The sequence below is a fragment of the Mustela erminea genome, chromosome 10 (genome assembly GCF_009829155.1).
Source record: "Mustela erminea isolate mMusErm1 chromosome 10, mMusErm1.Pri, whole genome shotgun sequence".
NCBI lineage: Eukaryota > Metazoa > Chordata > Mammalia > Carnivora > Mustelidae > Mustela > Mustela erminea.
In genome coordinates, this window is record NC_045623.1 from 31,257,038 (window position 1) to 31,281,806 (window position 24,769).

Here is a 24,769-nt window from a genome sequence, read left to right on the forward strand (position 1 = left end):
GCGGATATATCTTTTTTTTTTTTTTTTTTTTAATAGGTTTGTGTTTGTTACAATGGAAGGTTGAGGTCAGGGAACAGACTAAGTTCCTTACCCATGAACTTCAGCACCTCAGCTATAGCAATTTTATTTTATTTTATTTTATTTTTTTTTTTAAGATTTTTTTTTTAATTTATTATTTATTTGACAGAGATCAGAAGTAGGCAGAGAGGCAGGCAGAAAGAGAGAGGAAGGGAAGCAGGCTCCCTGCTGAGCAGAGAGCCCAATACGGGGCTTGATCCCAGGACCCTGGGATCATGACCTGAGCTGAAGGCAGAGGCTTTAACCCACTGAGCCACCAGGTGCCCTAGCTATAGCAATTTTAGATGCAGCTCTGAGGATCCAATTTTAGTTAGCTAGTACTCTTACTCAGTGTACTTTAGACAGCATCCTCTTCTCCCAGTCTTAATACAAAAGTATTTTTGAGGAAATTATATTAGTAATATGGTAGTACAATAAAATATTTTACAGAATAATAATTTCCCCTTCTGTTAAGAAAAGCAGCCTTAGTTTTTGTTGAGAATCTAGTACAATTCGTTTTTGTTGTTGTTGTTAAAGATTTTATTTACTTATATATTTGACATTTATATATTTATATTTATGTATTTATTTATATATTTGACACAGAGAGAAAGAGATCACAAGAAGGCAGAGAGGCAGGCAGGGGATGGGGGGAAGCAGGCTTCCTGCTAAGCCGAGTCCCAGGACCCTGAGATCATGACCTGAGCGGAAGGCAGAGGTTTAACCCACTGGGCCACCCAGGTGACCCGAGAATCTAGTACAATTCTGTATTATAAATGATTTCATTGTAAGAGTTGATGACTGGAAAAAAAATGTGGCATGATGTAGTAAACAAGCCTTTTGCTTTGTCATTTTCATTGTTACTTAACCTATGTTGGTCTGTTTCTTTACCAGAAAATGTGTAGATCAGATCTACAGATCTGATCTTCCTTATATATTATACCTTCCACATAAATTCCATTTGTCCTCGGGGCGCCTGGGTGGCTCAGTGGGTTAAGCCACTGCCTTCGGCTCAGGTCATGATCTCAGGGTCCTGCGATCGAGCCCTGTGTCGGGCTCTCTGCTCAGTGGGGAGCCTGCTTCTCCCTCTCTCTCTGTCTGCCTCTCTGCCTGCTTGTGATCTCTCTGTCAAAAAAAAAAAAAAAAAATTCCATTTGTCCTTTTGGCATTTTTTTAGTTTTCCTTTAATAACATCACAATTACAAAATAACAGCTGCTATTTATATTGAACATAAAACCCATGCCAGCTACTGCTCCAAGTTCTTTACATCTGTTATTTGCATTTCTCATGCCCATGCACAGTAAATATATAAGAAAGATCTGTCTGATAGCAAGATTAGTTTCAGTTTTATATTCAATTTTGAATTACCAAAATAGCTAGGTGGATTACTAAAACTACCTATAAGATCATTTCCTAATATGTTAGTGTGATTAATGATAATGTCTACCTAATAATTGTTGTTTGATATATTGTGTGTGCTTAAAAATACTACCTTATTCTTTGGATGGTTAGGATTGGCATAGTAGGAGAGATTCTAGGTTTGTGTAATATCTTTTATGGATTATTTGCTGAAGTGTATAGCATTAAATAAGACTTCATTTTTTTGGCATGAACAAAACTTAATTCAGATCTATAACTCATGGTAATTTTTGTTATTTGATCAAGATGGTTTAAAGGGGCACTATTTCTTAAGAAATAAGTGTAACTTAGTAATATATGAATTTATAAACAAAAGATGTTTTAATACGGGGCAGTAGTTGAAATGGCCAGTAAAAATACTTCATTAAATTTTGTTTTAAAGATTTTAATTTATTTATTTGACAGAGAGAGATCACAAGTAGGCAGAGAGGCAGGCAGAGAGGAAGGGAAGCAGGCTCCCTGCTGAGCAGAGAGCCCTCAGGGCTCTATCCCAGGACCCTGAGATCGTGACCTGAGCTGAAGGCAGAGGTTTAACCCACTGAGCCATCCAGGTGCCCCTAAATTTTTGAATATAAGTAAACTTGTATAGCTCTTAGTTTTTAAACGCTAAATGAAGCTAATTCCTCAGGGTAATTGCATGCTGTTATCTAGTGCAGTTTCGGATACTTTAAACGTTTAAAATGCTCTGAAAAACAATCTGAGGGTTTTGAAGGGACGGGGGGTGGGAGGTTGGGGTACCAGGTGGTGGGTATTATAGAGGGCACGGATTGCATGGAGCACGGGGTGTGGTGCAAAAATAATGAATACTGTTATGCTGGAAATAAAAAAAAAAATAAAAAAATAAATTTAAAATTAAATAAAAACAATGAAGACAAAAAAAAAAATGCTAAAATTGAGTGGTTTTGTGTTTGTAACAATGGAACTACTTCATTCACTTGAAATGTTCCAGTCACATCATCTATATCAGCAATACTCAGATGTTTCGAATGGGTTGGAAGAATGTGTGTATGCGTGTGTGGTAACTTTAAATGTAGCTTAAGGTATTTCTGAGTTGTCTCTGTACAGTAGAATTAAGGAGATTTAACTAGAGAGCAGTGCATGTGGTACCCTTTAGTAAAGTCCTTTAACAGTGACTATAAATACAGATTTGCAACTACTAAACCATGAACTCATATAGTTGGAACATTAAATATAAAACATTAGCAGTAACCAGCCATTTTATATTTAGAAGATTTTTTGAAAAAAACTTAAGTCTGGTAAACAGGTTAGTTGGACTTGGTAGCCTTGGTAAAATTCCACTTCTTCTATTTTCTGTTCATTTTCTTCTTTTTTCTTTAGACACTATTGCCGTAGTTTACAAAATGGGAAGGTTTTCTTTTGTCTGAAGTATTAAAGTCAGGTAAATGTCAAATGTTTCTCCAGGTCTGTCATGCAGATCTGTCCAGTTAATATAAAAAATTAAAGAAGAGGTTTTATTGATATTTTTGATACTTTTTATGCTAGTATTACATGGATTAAAAAACGAGGGGCACCTGGGTGGCTCAGTGGGTTAAAGCCTCTGCCTTCAGCTCTGGTCATGATCCCAGGGTTCTGGGATAGAGCCCTGAGGGCTCTCTGCTCAGCAGGGAGCCTGCTTCCCTTCCCCTCTCTCTCTGCCTACTTGTGATCTGTCTGTCAAATAAATAAATAAAATCTTAAAAAGAAAACGATTACATACAGTCTATAATAGGGTATTTACAAAGAAGGTAGGAGTTTTCATGTTTTATATGAACAATTTCATTTTCAAATACTATTTCCATCTCAGTATTTTAGTTAACTTCTTAAATTGGTAATCATATTGGCTTTGTGTAGGCTCTGTTCTGTCAAAATCCTTAGGCTCATGACATGTTCAGATGTACTAGTTTATTACCTTTTATATTCTATAGTTAGTTTTAGCTCACTTTCCTATCAGTGATTTATACTCGTCAAGATATTTTTGTTTGGGGACCAAATGGTTAGTATCCTGGCTCCATCATTTATTAGCTAATGGATCTTGGACAAGTTGTTTAACTTCCACAAGCATCAGTAAAATCTGTAGTAGGGTGATTGTGAGGATTGAATAAGCTAATGGATGTAAATCTTCTCACAGTGCTTGGTACATAGTAAAGTATATAGTAGATGATGGTGGTGGCAGCAGTAGTGAGTAGTATATCATTGTATACAAATTTCACTTTTTCGAAATTTAGCTCTAGAGGTAGGAGGGATTAGAGAGAGATGGAAATGTACCGTATGCCCACAGAAAATAAATTAACTTGGAAATTTGTCATGTAGACATTTAAAGGAAGGAGACTTGTTAGCAGTGTTGCTCTTATTTCCTGTTTTTTTTCCCCTTTCGCTGTAATATCTGCCTTATTTTTTGATTCCTGTTGAAACTAGTGCTCTATATCTTCCCTTCTTCCATCTCTCTTTAACAGCTGCTAACTTACATAAATGAAGGACATAGTTTGATATTCTTTGTGGAGATTACAGGCTATGTTTTAAAATCTGTGCCCTATATTTATTGATAATACTCAAAATGTGCAAGACATTGCTATTTATAATATTTATTCCTATGTTTAAAGAATTGGAACAGTACTTTCTTTTTATGACATCTGATTTTTATTTTTTTAAAGATTTTATTTTAGGGATACCTCAGTGCCTCAGTTGGTTAAGCATCTGCCTTCAGCTCAGGTCATGATCCTAGGGTCTTGGGATTGAGTCCAGCACTGTGTGTGTGTGTGGGGGGGTCCTTGCTCAGCATGGAACCCACTTCTCCCTCTGTCTGCTGCTCTCCCTACTTGTGCTCTCTCTCTCTGACAAATAAATGAAAAAAAAAATCTTAAAAAAATAAAGATTTAATTTTATTTATTTTAGAGAGAGAGAGAGAACGCAAGCGGGGGAAAGGGTGGAGGGAAGGGGAGAGAGAACTCCAAGCAAACTCTGTACTGAGCATGGAGCCCTACATGGGGCTTGATCTGAGGACCCCCAGATCATGACCTGAGCCAAAATCAAGACTCAGATGTTTAACTGACTGAGCCACCCAGGTGCCCCGGAACAATACTTTCTTATAACCTGCTTAAAAAATTGATGATGTGTATTACATTTGTACCAGCCTCAAATCCTACTGGAACAAGGTTGGGTATAAATAATTTTTTTTCTTTTCACACATTTATTCAGTTGACTATCAAGTTTTTCATGGGCTCAGAATTTCCAGAACTTTGAAGAATGAAGAGAAGTAACAATGTATACAGGTAAAAGTTAATGATTTTTTATGTTTACATTGACATAGACTATTTTGAAATTTGAGCAAACATTTTAGAATGTACTTCTAAGTTGGACACTTTGCTGTTTATTTTGGAAGCAAATAAGAAAAGACTTCCCTGGATCCATTTGGCATTATAAACACTTATATGAAAACCTACTAAAAAAGCATGGTACTAGAAGTTGGGGAGCTCTGTGATTTGTAATGCTGTATAAGCAGGGTTGTAGTTTAAGTAATGATCCCAGGAATACAATATCCCTGTCATTTACCTACCTGCCGGTTTCCCTGTTAATTTATGGACTTCTATGAAACTTAAGGTGAAACTTGAGATGCTTGAATTTATCAATTTCAGACTGGAAGTATAGTAGATAATATAAGATGTAGGTGGAAGAGCTTGGCTATCTATAGATTTGTCCTTCTCTTTGGTCAGATCAGGTTTTAATTTTGATGTATTTTCTCTTTCCCCCACATCTTACCATCACATAATGAAGCCAATTTACAACAGTTCTTTTTACTTAGTTCATCGTATCCAATTATCAAGAAAAATTACAAGATATACTAAAAGACAAAAAGGCAGTTTGAAGAGCTAGAGCAAGCATCAAATCTAGACTTAGGTATGGCAGGGATATTGGAATTATCAGACCAAGAAATAATTTAGAATAACTGATGGAAATGCTAAAGGCTCTACATGGATAAAGTAGACAGCATATAAGAAAAGATAAGGAATGTTAGAGAAATTCTAAGAACCAAAAAGAAATGCTAGAGATCAAAGACATTGTAATATATTTTTTAAAAGATTTTATTTTTTTATTTGACAGACGTAGATTGCAAGTAGGCAGAGAGGTAGGCAAAGAGAGAGGAGGGGGAAGCAGGCTCCCCATGGAGCAGAGAGCCTGATGCAGGGCCAGATCCCAGGACCCCGGGATCATGACCTGAGCCGAAGGCAGAGACTTTAACCCACTGATCCACCCAGGTGCCCCATATATTGTAATATTGTAACAGAAAAAGATTATAACCATTTGGTGGAGTTATCAGTAGACTGGACTACTAATGGCTGAGGAAAGAATCTCTGAGTGTGAGAATATCAATAGAAACTGCTAAAACTGGAAAGAGGAAAAAAAAAGGTGGAAAAAACAGAATATTCAATAACTCTGGGACAACTACAAAAGGTGTAGCATATGCATAATGACACAAAGCCTATTTTATAATAAAGTTTTGAATATTTTGTGTAATTTATTGAATACTGTAGTGAAAGTGAAAAACAGAACAGTTGTATGGGTGTCGAATGGTTTTAAGTGTATCAGTTGTTGTTACTTACTCTTATGACTGTGCATATGACGGGCAGCTCTTGCTCACTGCCACTGCTCACAAGAGCATTTGTACCACATGTTGGTAGCCTGGGAAAAGATCAGAATTTGAAATTCAAGATACAGTTTCAACTGAATGTCTATCGTTTTCACACCATCAGAAAGTTGAAAAATTGTAAGTCAAGCCATTGTAAGTAAGGGACTGTTTGTATCGTAGAGTTACAGGAAAAAATGTTAACACATAAAGTCAACTGATTTCCTACGTATATAGGAATGAACAAGTGGAATTTGAAGTTGAAACCACAATACCACTTATAATAATATCGCAAAAAATGAAATACCTATATATAAATCTAATGAAATTTGTTCAAGGCATGATGTAAATCTAATGAAATAGGTACAAGGTCTACATGAGGAAAACTATAGAACTCTGGTGAATGAAATCAAAGTCCATATTTATAAATAGGAATACTCAATATATAAAAAAAAAGTCAGTTCTTCCCAACTATGTAGATTCAATACAGTCCCAGTCAAAATCCCAGCTAATTATTTTGTGGCTATTGACAGACTGATTCAAAAAAATATATGTTTATAAAAAATAAAAAATTAAAAAAAAATAATAATAAATAAAAGATTGTAAAAATACAAAAAAAAAAACATATGGAGAGGCAGAAGACTCAGAATAATCAGCACAGTTTTGAAGGAGAAGAAGAAAGGTGGAAGGCTGATACTACTTGACTTCAAGATACGTTCTTAAGCTACAGTAATCAAGACAATAGGATTTGGTGAAAGAATAGGCAAATGGATCAATGGAACAGAGTAGAAAGCCCAGAAATAGACCCATATAAATATAGTCAGCTGATTTTCAACAAAGGAGCAAAGGCAGTACAGTGGCTAAGACTGTCTTTTCAACAAATGGTACTGGAGCAATTAGGCTTCCACATGCATAAAAATGAATCTAAGTTTAGACTTTACATCCTTCACAAAAATTAATTCAAAATGGATCCAACACAAAAATGTAAAATGCAAAACTATAAAACTCCTAGGAGATAACAGTGGAAAATCTAGGTGACATTAGGTTAGTAATGACTTACTAGATGCAACATCAAAGACATTTGTAAAAGAATTGATACTTAGACTACACTAAAATTAAAAGTTTCTCTCAAGCTGCAGACTGGGAGAAAATATTTTCAGAAGACGTATCTGATAGCATACTGTTATCCAAAATATTCAGAGAACTTTTAAAACTCAACATTGAGAACACAACATGATTTAAAAATAGACCAAAGATCTTAACAGATACCTCACCAAAGAAGATCTACAGATGGCAAATAAGCACATGAAAATGTGTCATGAGGGAAATGCAGATTAAACAATGATGAGATACCAATCTCATCTCAATGATGAGACACCACTATACTCCTAGTGGAATGAATGGCTAAAATCTAGAACACTGAAAACACCAAATGCTGGTAAGGCTGTAGGGCCACAGCAACTCTCATTGATCATTGGTGGGAATGCAAAATGCTACACCCAGTTTGGAATACAGTTTGGCAATTTCTTATAAAACTAAATTCTGAAGTTTATATGACTGTAGTTCAGAAGTCCTGCTACTTGGTGTTTACCTAAAGGATTTGAAAGACTATGTCCACACTAAAACCTGCTTTATTCCTACTTGCTGAAACTTGAACTCAAGATACCTTTCAGCAATTGAATGGATAGATAAACTGGTACATCAGGACAATGGAATAATATTCAATGCTAAGACAGAATGAGCCATCAAGCCGTGAAAAGACATGGAGGATACTTAAATTCTCCATTCCTTCCTCTACTTTTTTTTTTTTTTTTTTAAAGTAGGCTCCACACCGAGTACGGAGCCCAGTGTAGGGCTTGAACTCACAGCCCTGAGATCAGGAGTCAGATGCTTAACTGAGCCACCCAGGATCCCCTTATATGCTTATTTCTAAGTGATAGAAGCTAGTCTGAAAAGGTTAGTCTGAAAAGGTTACACACAAGGTGATTCCATTTATGATATTCTGAAAAAGGTGAAACTATGGAGACAGTGAAAAGATAAGTGGTTGCCAGGATTTGGGGGGAGTGGGGCAAAACAGAGCACAGAAGGATTTTTAGGGCAGTACAGCTACTCTCTGTGGTACTATGATGAGGAATACTTGTCATTACACATTTGTCCAAAACTATAGAATGTACAGCACAAGAGTGTACCCTAATGTAAATGATGGACTTCGGGTGATAATGGTATGTCATTCATTAGTTTCATCAGTGGTAGCAAATACTCTATCTGGTGGGGTATATTGGTATTGAAGGCTATGTATGTGTGAGGGCAGAGGGATTTGGGAAATCTCTGTACCTTCTGCTCAGTTTTGGTGTGAACCTAAAACTATTCTAAAAAATAAAGTCTATTTAACACAAAACCAAAACAACCACAGAAATTACCAAAGTATAGGCATACCTCATTTTATTGTGCTTTGCTTCATTGTGTTTGCAGGTACTGTTTTTTTTACGAATGGAAGGTTTGTGGTAACTGTGGCTAAGCAAGTCTGTTGGCACCATTTTGTCTAACAGCATTTGCTTATTACTTTGTGTATCTGTCACATTTTGGTGATTGTCACAATATTTCAAACCTTTTCATTATTATTTGTCATGGTGATCTGTGATTAGTGATACAACTTGCTGAAATTTCAGAGGGTGAGCATTTTTTAGCAACAAAATATTTTTTAATTAGGTATGTGCACTGTTTTCTCAGACATGCTTTTACACACTTAATAGACTACAGTTACAGTGTAAACAACTTTTATATGCTCTGGGAAACCAAAAAATTCATTTGACTCTTTATTGCTATATTCACTTTATTGCCCTGGTCTGGAACTGAACCCAGAATATCTCTGAGGTATGCCTGTAGAGGATAGTAATAAATTTTGAGAATGGAGGTCTTTATTTTTTTAAAGATTTTATTTATTTATTTGACAGACAGATCACAAGTAGGCAGAGAGGCAGGCAGAGAGGAGAAGCAGGCTCCCCGCTGAGCAGAGAGCCTGATGGCAGGGCTTGATCCCAGGACTCTGGGACCATGACCTGAGCTGAAGGCAGAGGCTTAACCCACTAAGCCATCCAGGTGCCCCGAGAATGGAGGTCTTTAAAACACAAGAGGAAAGTTTTCTCTCTCTGCTTTTATTTCCTTTGCTTAATTTTTATTCTCTTGAGGTGGTTGTAAGTAGTTTGGTATATAGCCTATCAAAAAATGGAATTATACAGCATATCCTATTCTTCACCAATAACTGATTGGTCTTCCATCATATTGGGAATTTCATTTTTTTTTTTTTTAAATGGCTGCATTCTGTTGTATGGTGGTGTCCTAATTTATTTGCTCATTCTTTGATGGACATTGGGGTTATCATCGGAACTATTAGAAATAGTTCTGTGATTAGTTTTAGTACATATATCCTTGTTTATTTGGGTAAATAATTCTTTTGGACAGATTCCTGAGTTAGCTTATGTACATGTAAATTTTGTTATATATACTTCCAAATAGTCCTTCAAAACAGCTCTACTAATATATATGCTCAAAGTAATACGTTTGAAAACACTCTTCTACTTTATGCAGAGCATTGATTTTTGATTTTTTTTTTGTAATGAAGTATTCAAACTCAGAAGGTATAAAGAAAAATGTAATAAATGCCATATTCCCATCACCCACCTTAACAAAGAAAACAAATGCAATTACAAATGCACTTGTAACCATGGTGCCTCCTCTCTTTCCAAACATAACGTTTTTACACTCATGAATATGTATGTATTTATAAACAATACAATATGTAGCCATAATATATTGCATAAGATACTTAGCATGGTTCCTGATAACCCCAGCTCCTGATTTACATTCTGTGTAGTTTCCTTCTGCACTAAATAGAACTGATTTATGGAATCATTAGGTTATTGCAAAAATGAGTATGACTTAAAATGCAAGGTCATATAAGTTATTACATCTGTTTTGCTCATTTGTTCTGGTGGAAGCCAGCTGCCACATTGTGAGGATACTTACCAACTTTCTAGAGAGGTTTCTCATGTGAGGAACTGAAGCCTTCTGCCAATAACCATGTGCAGGAGACATCTTGAAACAGATCTTCCAGCCCTATTAAAACCTTCAGAGATGATAGCACTGGCCAAGATCTTGTCTGCAACGTTAGGATAGGTCCTGAGTAGCATCACTCAGTTAAACTATAGCTTAATTCCTGACTTGCAGAAACTGTGAGATGATAAATACTTGGTATATTAAGCTACTAGGTTAGATTACAGATGAAAGAAAGAGAGAAATATATAGGTAGATGTGGGACACTTCGTCCCATCCTTGTGAATTATTTTCAAGGGAGACCAGGAGAATGAGTATATGGTACTTTTTAGACTTACATGGGAAATCCCAGAACACTAATGGGGATTCAGATATTGTGTGGCCAGAAAGACTTATAGTACAGTTGACCCTTGAACAACATGGGGCCTAGGGAGTGCTGAACCCCTGCACTGTTGAAAATCCATGTATTACTTTTGACTCCCCCAAAACTTAACTACTGATAGCCTACTGTTGACCGGAAACCTTACTGATAACATAAACAGTTGATTAACATTTTCTGTTATGTATATTATATACTACATAAAGTAATCTGGAGAAAAGATGGTTTTAAGAACATCATAAGGAAAAGAAAATACATTTATAGTACTGTATTATAAAAAGTCTGTGTAAAGTAGACGTATACAGTTCAAACCCAAGTTGTTCAAGGGTTCACTGTAAATGGATTTTAGAGTGCATAGGTAGTGTGAGAGTTAGCATTCCTAGCCCCTGTGTTGTTCAAGGGTCAACTGTATATACTTTTCTGTGGCATTTGTCATATTGAAATTGTTTCCATGTTTTTCTCCTCATACTCCATTAGTGGTGAGCAACTTGAGGATAGAACAAGACAGGAACCATGTGTCTTACTCATCATCCCACTCAATGCCTGGCTCTGTACTTACCCTTATTAAGTATTTGTTGAGTGAAATTGATAGAGTTGAATTGGAAGTGAAGAACCGAGAGGGAATATTAAATCCCTGAAGCTGAGGTAGCCAGATTTTTGAGTCATTGTCAGATAGCATGTAAGGTCACCTTGTTTCTTCTGAAGAATAGTCATGGTTAGCTTCTGAACTACTACTTCTACTTTGGCTGTAGGAATTTGGCACTGATTTTGAAGTCATAATATTTGGCTACTTTTTTTTTTTTTTTTTTTTTAAAGAAAGGAAGAGAGGGTGTTGGAGCAACAGAGGGAGAAGGAGAGAGAATCTTAAGGAGGCTCCATGCAGAGCCCTATGCACAGCTCAATATCACAATCCTAAGATCATGATCTGAGCCAAAATCAAGAGTCTGTGCCTTAAACAGCTGATGAAGCCAGGCACTCCAGTATTTGAATTTAATATGCTATTATTCTTTGGAGCTTGGGTTCGAGAATGTTATCTGTAGATGTTAATTTTAGACTCCTAGGCATATTAACTGAAGTTAAATTTTTTCTTTTCATTTTTCAAAATACAAAAGAATTATTAAGAGACCTATAGGCCTTTTAATTGAGGACTTTGCTGGTATATGTACAGGAGGCATTACTTACCTACATCCTAATGGATTATTTTCATTTTTGAACTATGGAAGAATAATATATTACCAGCAGAGGGTATTATATCTAATTTTAGAATACCTGGGTTAGTCTTACTTTTAGCATTAGTAAGTGTGAGCCTCTCCGAACTTGTTTCTATTTGGAAAAATTCTTGATTCTGTTCCATCAACTATAGCACCCCCTGCCAAATAACAACAGAATGCTAGTCTCTCCAGTCACAGGAGTGGCCCCACTGGAGCCCAAGTCAGCCCAACCCCACTTGAGCACAAGTCAGGGTGGATTACACTCATGATTTTTCTTTTTCCTTCATTCTTTACATTCACTTAACCAAAAAGTTAATTTGTGTTGACTTCCATGATATCTTGCGTGCATCTGTTTTCTTTGTCTGCATCTATTTTCTTTGTCTCTCCTGCCCCCACAATAGCCTAAACCTTAATTATATCTCACCCATACTTCTGTAATAGTTTTCTCGCTGGTCTCCCTACTTCTGTTTTTTCCTCTGTGATTTGTTGTTTAAAAAGGAGAGTACTCTTTTTTTTTCTTTGTATTTATTTGTCAGAGGGAACGAGCGAGTGAGAGACAGCGTGGAAGCACACACATGCAGGGGGAGTGGTAGGCAGACGGAAGAGCAAGCTCCCTGCTGAGTAAGGAGAACCATGTGGGACTGGATCCCAGGACTCTGGAACCTGTGCCAAAGGCAGATGCTTAACTGACTGAGCCATCCAGGTGTCCCAGAGTACTCTTTTTGTAAAACAGAAAAGAAAATTTTTCTTTGCATGTTTAAAACCCTTGTGACTGCCAATTCTACTCCAAATAGATTCCAAATTACTTTCTTACAAGACACTTAATGATTGGGCACCCATTGACTTTTCATCTTTCTACACTTCCATTTAAAATACTATGTGTTAGCCATAATGGTTTCCTCTTGGTTCTTCCAACTTGTTTTGTTTGACGTGGAGGCCACTAGCCATATGTAACTATTGAACACTTGAGCTGTAGCTAGTCTAAATTGAGATGTGCTGTAAGTGTAAAATACACACTGAATTTCAGGCTTAGTATAAAGAATGTAAAATATTTCATTAGATATTTGTTGAAATAATGTTTTGGATATGTTTGGGTTAAAGAAAAGATATTACTTCACTTCCTTTTTACTTTCTCAAGTATAGCTCCTAGAAAATTTAAAATAACTAATGTGGTTTGCATTTGTATTGGAGAGCCCTTCTCTAACCCACCAAGCTTTTAAATTCCTCATGGACTTTGTACATGTCATCCATGTCATCCCTGCGCCCCCCTTTTTTTTGCCTAGCTTTTTGTACAGGTGGCTGCTGCTTGCTCATCTTCTAGATCTTAAGTTGAATATTGCCTCTTGAGAAAGTCCTTAACCATTCTATCGAATTAAGTTATTGTTTGTTGCCCTTATGTCATATATCTTTCTCTGCATTTGTTTGTTCAGTCTTTTACTTTTTTTTTTTTTTTTTAAAGATTTTATTTATTTATTTGACAGAGACAGAGAGATCACAAGTAGGCAGAGAGGCAGGCAGAGAGAGAGGGGGAAGCAGGCTCCCCGCTGAGCAGAGAGCCTGATGCGGGACTCCATCCCAGGACCTTGAGATCATGACCTGAGCCGATGGCAGAGGCTTAACCCACTGAGCCACCCAGGTGCCCCTAGTCTTTTACTTTTAAGTAGCTCCATGAGGAGAAAGAACTTGTCTGTTTTGTTTTTGACTATTATGTTCATATGTATTCAACACCCAGTAAAGTACTCTTTTAGAGGAGATTCTGAATAAAGAAATACTTGTTAAATGAATAACGCTGGACTGTTTTCTTCTCAGATCTGTTTTAAGGATCAGCTGTGTGAAACTATTATATAAACTACAAAGGTCTGTACCAAGTTTATGTATATGCAGGAAAACTGAAGAAATTGGTTGTATACCCTAGGAAATTAAGATTTAATTGGATGAAGCAAAATCTGTGAATTTAGCCTGCATTTCAGTGTGTTCTTCAAACTTTGTGTCCAATAGTTGGATGTAGTACTCATATATTATATCGCCTAGAGTTTTCGAGAGTTGTCATGTTTTGTAAATAATCTTTAAAAAGCATTACTTCTATTCCTTTCCTTCAGGATTTTTTCCCTATACTATACTTTTTTTCTTTGTAGGGTTAGTTAGGTATTTTAAATAGTATCAGACCTCAGAAATAACAGGTGCTAAAATATTTGTAAATGAACCCTTGTTCCCTTTAGTTCTGGCAGTATATTTTTCTTGGCAATTCCTTAATGTGCTGAGGTTATCAGAATACAGCTCATTATGCTAGTCAGTATTCAGGTATCTCTCTTGCTTAAGTTAAGAGTGAAATTCTTTAAGAAATAGTAACATACTGATTTTGAGACCATCAGCAACAGCAGAGGTCTGGAGGAGGAGTAGGAAGATGATTCTTTGTAAACTGTTAGAGATGGGGACAAGAAACAAGCAAGATTCCAAATATAGTTCTGAAATGTATAGTTAGTTTACGTCTCTGTAAGAAGCAGCTTAGGAGATCTGTTGGGAAGACATGGATGGACCTTTTTAGTAGTAATCGTAGTAGTAGTAGTAATAGTAGTAATAACAGAGGTAGTAGAGGTAGTAGTATAATAATGGCAAACATTTGAGTGCTTACTATGCCAGGTAGTGTTCTAAGTGTCATAAAACGTTTAATTTTCATGGAAAGCGTGTAAGATTGATACGCTTTTTAAAAAGTGTATTCATTTGAGAGAGAGAGTCTTAGAGGGAGAGAGTGTGTGCGCCACAGTAGAGGGGTGGGGAGGAACAGAGGGTGAGGGAGAAGCAGACTCCCCTGCCTCTCTCAGGCGGGGGCTCTAATTCCAGGACCGTGGGGTCTTGATCTGAGCCAAGGGAGACAATTAACCCATTGAGCTACACAGGCATCCCAATTGGTATGCTTATTAATCTACTTTTGTCAGAAGAGGGATTGAGGCATCAGCTGGTTAAAGTAAATTGCCTAAGGTCGACAGCTAGTTAAGTTGAAGAAATGCCTAGAATCTGGGTATGGAGTTCATATTGATCCAGCCTAGAATAAAAGAAAAAGTGGCCAAAGATAGATTTTTGGGACAACATCTGATAGAGCATAGAAAGGATCCAACAAAGGAGAGTCCTGAGAAGTAGAAGGAAAACCCTCAGAACATGTTGTTGTAAAAGCCAGGGAAAAGAAGAGAAAAAATGAAAGTAGAAAAATAGCTGCATTTATTGAGTGCTAGGTATATACCAATACTTAGTCTACATTTTATTATTATCATCTCTGTTTTACAAATAAGAAGCTGAGGCTTAATATCAGCAGTAAGTAGACATGCTGGAAGTAGAATCTAAGAAAGAGAAGAAATCAAGGAAATATATAATCAAATAAATAAATCAGGAAAACTTCCCAGAACTGAAGTCATGAGATTCTAAGTTAAAAGAGCCCATCAACGTGCTAAATAAAATTAAAAAATATTTGCATCAAGGCATTTCATTGCAAACTTCAACTAAGGGACCAAAGAGAAGAGGGAGAAGTTCCGAGAAGTGAAGGGAAATAGGATAATTAATGTAAGAGTGGTTTCAGACTCTTCATCAAAAATAATGGAAGGTAAAAGACAACTGAAGGCAGTATCTTCAAAAATCTGAGGGAAAATTATTTCCAATTTGGTTTAAATGTAGCTGAATTTTTTTTTTTTTTTTTTAAATATTTTATTTATTTATTTGTCAGAGAGAGAGGGAGAGAGAGCGAGCACAGGCGGACAGAATGGCAGACAGAGGCAGAGGGAGAAGCAGGCTCCCCGCCAAGCAAGGAGCCCGATGTGGGACTCGATCCCAGGACGCCGGGATCACGACCTGAGCCGAAGGCAGCCGCTTAACCAACTGAGCCACCCAGGCGTCCCATGTAGCTGAATTTTTAAGTGTTACAGTAGAATAAATATTTTCACATTACCTTTCAGGAAGCTATGAGAGGAGATATCTCACCAAAATGAAAGAATGTATCAAGAAAAAGGAAGAAAGACAAGGGGTTTTGGAAACATTATCCAGTCCAAAGAGGGATGAAGGAAATACCTGGATCACAGTGAAGGGAGATCCCCAGTGACAGCCAAGCTCCAGGAATAGAAGGCAACCAGTCCAGAGTAGAGAAGGTCAGAGGGTTTTAAAGTGGTCATGTTCAAAATACAAACTTGATTCATAATGAAGAGGGTTGTCAAGGATTCCCTCCATCGGAATCTGCTCTGTTATTTTATGGAGTAATTTGTTCATACCTGAATTTTTCAGAGCAACTTTCTTAATATATAATTCCTATACTATACAATTTCCCATTTAAAGTGTACAAGTCAGTCGTTTTCATTACCTCAACAAGAAACCTTGAACTCTTTAGCTGTAGCTCACTGCCCCTCCACTCTCTGCAGTCCTAAGCAATCACTAATCAACTTTCTTTCTATAGATAATGCCTGTTCTGGACATTTCTTATAAACAGAATCATTTCTGGTATTTCATGTCTGGCTTCTTTCACTTAGCATAATGTTTTCAAGATTATCCATGTTAAATCTGTTAGCACTTCATTTCTTTTTATAGCTGTGACCCAAGTTTTTAAAATGTAAATTTAATTACAAACTGCTTTGCCATTGAACTAAGCTCTTTTGTATATCTTTACTGAAAATGTTTCTATTTTTAGTCTCTTAGTGAGAATACTTATATTTATAATAAATATTTATATTTATAATAAATAACTTAAAATAAATATTTATAATAAAATATAAATTATATTTATGATTTATTTTATAATAAAATATTTATAATGAATTAATTATATCTGTATCACTCAGAAAACAAGATTTTTTTTTTAAGATTTTATTTATTTGACAGAAATCACAAGTAGGCAGAGAGGCAGGCAGAGAGAGAGGGGGAAGCAGGCTCCCCGCTGAGCAGAGAGCCCGATGTGGGGCTGGATCGCAGGACCCTGAGATCATGACCTGAGCTGAAGGCAGAGGCCTAACCTGCTGAGTCACCCAGGTGCCCTGAAAACAAGATTTTTTTAAAAAAGATTTTTATTTATTTGACAGGAAGAGCATAGTAGGCAAAGCAGCAGGCAAAGGGAGAGGGAGAAGCAGGTGCCCCACTGAGCAGAGAACCCCATGTGGGGCTTGATCCCAGGACCCTGGGATTATGACTGGAGTCCAAGGCAGATGCTTAACCACATGTCCCAAAAAATAAGATTCTTACTTTAAGAAAATAGCTTACTTGTTAAATAAAAGGCTCTTTGAAATTCTGATTTCTTGGCATTGCTTTAGCATGCTAATCAAAATGCCTTTTTTTTTTTTTAAAGATTTTATTTATTTATTTGACAGTCAGAGACCACAAGTAGGCAGAGAGGCAGGCAGAGAGAGAGAGAGGAGGTAGCAGGCTCCCCACCAAGCAGAGAGCCCGATGTGGGGCTTGATCCCAGGACCTCAGGACCATGACCTGAGCCAAAGGCAGAGGCTTAACCCACTGAGCCATCCAGGCGCCCCTCAAAATTCCATTTTAATAGCAGTGGAAAAGTAATGATGTGGTTTAAATGCATTTGACTCTGAGCCACAAATCAATGATAAATTTTCTTAACTGAATTAAATGCTGTTCTCTCAGGCCTCTGAAGCATTAATCTAATTCTCTGGTTCTAATGTCTACTTATATTTCTTAGTGTACTGTGCCTGTATCTATTTATATCACACTACAGGTATGTAAAAAGATGTTTTTTCTCAACCATCTGGGCCCTTGATCCCCTCAAAAACAAGTTCAGAATGGTGTCTTTGCTAATTATACTTTAATTTCCTGGTTACATTTCATTTCAAGTACTGTCAAATATTTTAATTTTATGAGATAGTCTGATATTGTTCCAGGTACTGTAGCTGTATACCAAACCACCATAAAACTTAATAGCTTAAAATAATTGCTTTAGTATTCCGTGGATTCTGCAGGTCAGGAATTTGGACAGAGCATTAGGAGAAGGCCTTGTCTCTGCTTCAAAAATGCCTGTGAAGCAGAGAAGCTGAGAGGACTCAGAGGCTGGGGTTGTTTCTTCATCTAGGGTCTGGAATCATTTGATGGTATATTCACATTCCTGTCCAGTGGTTGACTGGGACCCCAGCTGGGCTATTAGCCAGACTGCCTGTACTTGCCCTCTCCATGTGGTCCCTGTGTGGGACAGTTTAGGTTTCTCAACAGCTTGGTGTCTGGGTTCCAAGAGTAAGTTTCAGTAATCATTTTTGATACATATTATTAATTGAGGCAGTCAAAAATCAATCCAAGAGGTCCAAACCAAGACACATATTTAAAATGGCAAAAAATAGTGATAAAGAGAGAATTCTAAAATTTGCAAAAGAAAACAGTTACATACAAGGGAAACGCCCATAATACTATCCGTGGATTTTTCAGGAAAAACTTTGCAGGGCTGATGGAAGCGGCATGATATATTCAAAGTGCTGAAAGGAGAAAATCTGCAGCCAAGAATACTCTATCCAGCAAGGCTATCATTCGAAATAGAAGGAGAAATCAAGAGTTTCCCAGGCAGACAAAAACTAAGGGGTTCCGGATCACTAAACCAGTTCTACAAGAAATGTTAAATGGGACTCTGAGTGGAAAGGAAGGACCATAAGTAAGAGTAAGAAAAGTAGGAAGCACAAAAGCAGTAAAAATAAGTATGTCTATAAAAATCAGTAAAGGATTTACAAAATAAAAGGATATACAGTATGACACCATATACCTAAAACATGGTGGGGGTTGGGAGGGAGAAGAATAAAGAATGGGTTCAAACTTAAGTGATCACCAACTTAATATAGACCACTATATGCAGAAGATGTTATATTCAAACTGGTATCCACAAATTAAAAACCAGTTATAGGTATGGAAAAAAGAAGAGAAAGGAACCCAAGTATATCATTAAAGAAAGCCAACCAATCATGAGAGAAGAGAGTAAGGGAAGAGAGGAACAGAGAAGAACTACAAAAAACAACCATGAAGCAAACAACAAAATGGCAATAAATACATAACTATCAATAATTACTCTGAATGTAAATGAACTTAATGCTCCAATCAAAAGATACAGGGTGATGGAATGGATTAAAAAAAACAAAACAGTAGAACAGATCAATGAAACCAGGAGCTGGTTTTTTGAAAAGATCAACAAAATTTATAAGCCTTTAGCTAGACTCATAAAAAATAATCAGGAATGAAAGAGGAGAAATAACCAATATCACAGAAATAGAAAGGATCATTAGGGAGTATTATGAAACATTATATGCCAACATTGGACAACCTAGAAGAAATGGATAACTTTCTAGAAACCTACAACTTCTCAAAACTGAATCAGAAAGAAATAGAAAGTTTGAACAGAACCAATGTGGGTCTTGAACTCACAGCCCTGAGATAAAGAGTTGCATGCTCTATGGCCTGAGCCAGCCAGGCACCCCCACTCTCAGCACTTTTATTCAGCATAGTACTGGAAGTTGTAGCTGCAGCATCAGACATGAAGAAAGGAATGAAAGGCATTCACATTGGTAAGGAAGAAGTAAAACTGTCACTATTTGTAGAAGACATGATACTATATATAGAAAACCCTAAAGCCTCCACCAAAAAACTACTAGAACTGTTGAAGGAATTCCATAAGGCTGTAGGATACAAGATCAATATTCAGAAATTCTTTGCATTTCTATACATAAATAATGAAGCAGCAGAAATAGAAATTAGGAAAACAATCCCATCTATAATTGTACCAATAATAATAAAATACTTAGGAATAGGAAAGAACAAAGATGCCCTTCAATGGATGAATGGATAAGGAAAATGTGATCCATATACACTATGGAGTATTATGCCTCCATCAGAAAGGATGAATACCCAACTTTTGTTGCAGTATGGACGGGACTTGAAGAGATTATGCTGAGTGAATAAGTCAAGCAGAGAGAGTCAATTATCATATGGTTTCACTTATTTGTGGAGCATAACAAATAGCATGGAGGACATGGGGAGTTAGAGAGGAGAAGGGAGTTGGGGGAAATTGGAAGGGGAGGTGAATCATGAGAGACTACAGACTCTGAAAAACAATCTGAGGGGTTTGAAGTGGTGGGGGGGTGGGAAGTTGGGGTACCAGGTGGTGGATATTATAGAGGGCACGGATTGCATGGAGCACTGGGTGTGGTGAAAAAATAATGAATACTGTTATGCTGAAAATAAATTAAAAAAAAAAGAATAAATTTAACCAAGGAGATGAATGACCTGTACCCTGAGAACTATAAAATATCGATGAAAGAAATTAAAGATGAGATAAACAAATGGAAAGACATCATTCTCATGAATTGGAAGATACCAATAAATGTCCATATTACCCAAAGTGATCTAGATATTTGCAATCTCTATCAGGATACCAACAGCATTTTTCACAGAACTAGAATAAACAATATTAAAATTTGGAACCACAAAAGAAATCAAATAGCCACAGCAATCTTGAAAAAGAAAAGCTAGATATGTCACAATCCCAGATTTCAAGATATACTACAAAGTTACAGTAATCAAAATAGTATGGTCTTGGCACAAAATGCAGTCACATAGAACAATGGAACAGAATGAAGAGCCCAGAAATAAACCCATGATTATGTGGTCAATTAATCCTTGACAAAGGACGCAAGAATATGTAATAAGAAAAAGACAGTCTCTTCAGCAAATAATGTTGGGAGAACTGGACAGCTACATGGAAAAGAATGAAACTGGACCGCTTTCTTACACCACACACAAAAATAGAATTAAGGATCTAAATGGGAGACCTAAAATCATAAAAATCCTAGGAGAGAGCACAGGCAGTAATTTCTCTGACATTGGCCATAGCAATATTTTTCTAGATATGTTTCCTGAGACAAGGGAAACAAAAGCAAGAATAAGCTGTTGGAAATATATAAAAATAAAAACTTCTGCACTGTAAAGGATCCAGTCAACAAAACTTAAAGACAACTGACAGAATGGGAGAAGATATTTGCAAATATCCAATAAAGGGTTAGTATCAAAAATATACAAAGAACTTACACAAATTAGCACACAAATAACATGTAATACAATTAAAAATGAGTGGAAGACATGAAAAGACATTTCTCCAAGGAAGGCAAACAGATGGCCAGCAGACAAATTGAAAGGTCCTCAGCATCACCCATCAACAGGGAAATGCAGATCAAACCACAATGAGATCACAATGCAGATCAAAACCACCTCATACCTAACAATGGCTAACATAAAAAACACAAGAAACAAGTGTTAGCAAGGATGTGGAGAAGAAGGAGTCCTTTTGCAGGGTGGATGGGAATGCAAACTGTCATAGCCAAAGTGGAGAACTGTATAGAGTTTCCTCCAAAGATTAAAAATAGAATTCCCATATGCTGCAGTAATCACATTAATGGGTATTTACTCAAAGAATATGAAAACACTAACTGAAAAGGATATATGCATCCTTATATTGATTGCAGCATTATTTACAGTAGCCAAATTATGGAAGCAGCCCAAGTGTCCATTGATAGATGAATGGATAAAGTAGAGGTGAGATATATCATATATATGATCTCTCTCTCTCTCATATATATACACATTATATTATACACACATATCATATATTTACATATTATATAGGTTATATATATCCTATATATATATTATATAGGTTATATATAATATTATCAGCCATAAAAGGAAGACTTGCCATTTGCAACAACATGGATGGAGCTAGAGAATATAATGCTAAGTGAAATAAGTCAGAGAAAGACAAGTAGCATATGATTTCACTCATATGTCAAATTTTTTTTTTTAAAGATTTTATTTATTTATTTGACAGACAGGGATTACAAGTAGGCAGAGAGGCAGGCAGAGAGAGAGGAGGAAGCAGACCCCCCGCTGAGCAGAGAGCCCGATGCGGGACTCGATCCCAGGACCCTGAGATCATGACCTGAGCCAAAGGCAGCGGCTTAACCCACTGAGCCACCCAGGCGCCCTCATATGTCAAATTTAAGAAACAAATGAACAGAGGAAAAAAGGGAGACAAAACAAAAATCAGACTTTTAAGTAGGACTCAGTGCCCAACATGGGGCCTGAACTCAGGACCCTGAGATTGAGGGTTACATGCTCTACTGAGTGAACCAGCCAGGCAACCCCCCAAAATAGACTCTTAACTGTAGAGAACAAACTGATAGTTACCAGAGGGGAGGTAGTTGAGGAGTAGGTGAAATAGGTAAAGGTGATTAATAAGAGTATACTTGTCTTGATAAGCACTAATACACAGAATTGTTAAGCCACTATAGTGTACATCTGAAACTAATATATCACTCTGTGATAACTACACTGGAATTAAAATAAAAATTTAAAAATTAGAAAAGAAATAAAAATAGTCAATTTTGGGAGTTAAGAGCATCGGTATAACTTAAAATACAAAGCAATAGAGGAACTGTGATTGTTTTTCATTGGAGATCCTATTAAAATATTGTAGTGATATCTAAAATTCCTATTAAACTTTATTATTTTATTAAGATTTTGCTTTTTTAGAACAGTTTTAGATTCATAACAAGATTGAGTGGAAAGTACAGAGATTTCCCATATACTCCCGGCCCTCCCCAACATGCGTTCTCCACCAGAATGGTACTTGTGTTATCAGTGATGTACCTACATTGACACATCATAATCACCCAAAATCCTTACTTTATATTAGTGTTTACTCTTAGTGTTTGTTGTGCATTGTATGGATTTGGTCAAATGTGTGATGACACATACCATGATGGTATTACACAGACTATTTTTACTATCCTAAAACCTCTGTGCTCTGCCCATTCATCTCTCCCCTATTCCCAACTCCTAGCAACTACTGATCTTTTTACTGTCTCCATTGTTTTGCCTTTTTTGTATCGTTGGAATAATATATATGAAGTTTCCTGAGATTGACTAAGCCCTTTTACAACTGAGATAATAATTCACATACCATAAATCCATTCATTCACTTAAAGTGTGCAGTTCAGTGGCATTTAGTCTATTGACAAGGTTATGTAACCATGACCACAGTCCAATCCCAGAATGTTTTTGTCACTCTAAAAAGAAATCCCATGCATGTTAGCCATCTTTCCCCAGGGCCCTTGAAGCCACTGATCTACTTTGTTTCTGGATTTGCCTATTCTGGACATTTTATGTAAATGGAGCCCTGCAATATGTGGTCATTTGTGCCTGATTACTAAGCATTTTTAATGATAGTTTCAACCTTTCCAAAATATGTTCATATTTAAAAATAAATGCATAACCCCTCTATGAGGTAGACAAGAACTTTGTGATGTAATGGCACTGTCAGATTTACTATGTCTTCATGACCTCAGTTCACCCCAGGAAATTTAGAGGTGACAGGGTGAAGATTTGGAAAAGTACTGTAGAGTTAAAGGAAAAATAGAACATGATGGTATATGAAAAATGAATCAGTCCTGTGGGATTTCTAGAACCATGTGTATTAAACTTTATTAAAATGCAACTGCAATGAAATACTTCGGTTATATTTCAGTATTTAACATATGAAGATGAGTTACTGAGCCTTCAGTAGTTCTAGATTGAATCTCATATCAGCTGAATTTCAGCAAAGTTGAAAGGATGTCAGGATTGAGCTCTTCCTTATTCCAGACTCTTTAAATGGAAGCCTGTTGCTACAGTGTGCAGAAGGGGTATGATAAATTTATTTGTTTTAATAAACGAAAGCAAAGTAGGAATCTCTTGCCTTTCCTACAGTTAATTCTAGTAGAGAACTTGTATATAATGGAAATGTGAAATATTAATTTTTAAAAATTGTAAGCATATTTGAAATTAAAGGTTGGTATTAATAAGGGGTAACATTTTTCTGTAAATTCATGTGTTAGGTATTCTGTTTACTGTGATTCAGGGATGCAAATTAGTGCAATCCTGATAATTGAATTTGTGGCTGTAATTATGTAGGAAAGATCAATAGGGTAACAAATCACAATAGGCTATCTTGTGGTCTACCATGGCTCCTTTGGTTCCTGTCTGGCTTTTTGCCCTGAGGAGCTGTGCTGCTGGTCTCTGCATTGGCAAGGATTTCTTTTGCCTGGAAGTCTAAATGATCTGCCCATTTCTCCTTTTCCTTGGGCCCCATGCTGTATCCTGCTTGTCTTTCTTGGGGATTCTTCCCTCAACAGTAAGAGTTCCCTTGTCCCTTCTATAGTACTGTTTCCAAGAGAAGTAAATTCTAAAAAGTGTTCCTGAACATCAGAGGTATTCTGAGGTTAATAAAACTTCTGGCCTTTTCGGCACTTGTAATCAAATTTTTGTTTAAGTTCCAGCCTCATATTGAGTTGCTTAACTTTGACCTTAGAATCCCTTTTCCATTTTATCCTTTCCTTACATCAAAGTATCCTGCTGGTTTGAGGGGAGGAAGTGGGGGACAGAGGGATAGAGAGTCATTTGTGTATTGAGGTGAGGAAAAAATCCTTGGGCAACCCATGAGGAGAATAGTGATTGCTAAAATTGTCTCAGTGGGGATTATATGCCTTGGTATTTTAATTTCTGTGTGTATGAATTGCTATATATAATTAAGATTAGCTGACATTGTGCTGAATCCGAAAATAATTTGCAGTGCTTTAGCCATTTACCTATGACATAAAATTTAAGATCTTTTCAAAGCACATGAAAGCATGTCAAAGTTTTTAGCTTTAAATCACTAAGTACTTCACAATCAAGGAGCCGTTTTCGTGATAGTTTTTAGAAAATACAGTCCCTTAAAAAGCCTATTAACACCTTATTTTGTAAAGTCATTTTAAGAATGTTTAGTTTTATATAGGTATTCAAATATGGCTATTATTTTTTTATAATTGTTTATTTTTAAAATTTTTTTAAAAAATTAATTTATTTATTTTCAGCATAACAGTATTCATTATTTTTTTGCCATACCCAGTGCTCCATGCAATCTGTGCCCTCTATAATACCCACCACCTGGTACCCCAACCTCCCACCCCCCTGCCACTTCAAACCCCTCAGATTGT

At 36.5% G+C, this 24,769-nt stretch overlaps 1 protein-coding gene across 11 annotated transcripts in view; it reads left to right on the forward strand.

Moving 5' to 3' along the window:
- Positions 1-24,769, forward strand: part of EVI5 (ecotropic viral integration site 5) — a 207,896-nt gene that overhangs the window by 16,405 nt on the left and 166,722 nt on the right. The window contains exons 2-3 of one of the 11 annotated variants that reach the window (XM_032361243.1): positions 4,673-4,746; positions 15,686-15,874. The exons of 6 other annotated variants lie outside the window; for them this stretch is intronic. The gene's annotated coding sequence lies outside the window, so the exon portion shown is untranslated. Of the gene's footprint in view, positions 1-4,672; positions 4,747-15,674; positions 15,875-23,117; positions 23,438-24,769 lie in introns of those variants that run through there. 4 more of the 11 variants (XM_032361246.1, XM_032361244.1, XM_032361247.1 and 1 more) reach the window with 4 other exon arrangements.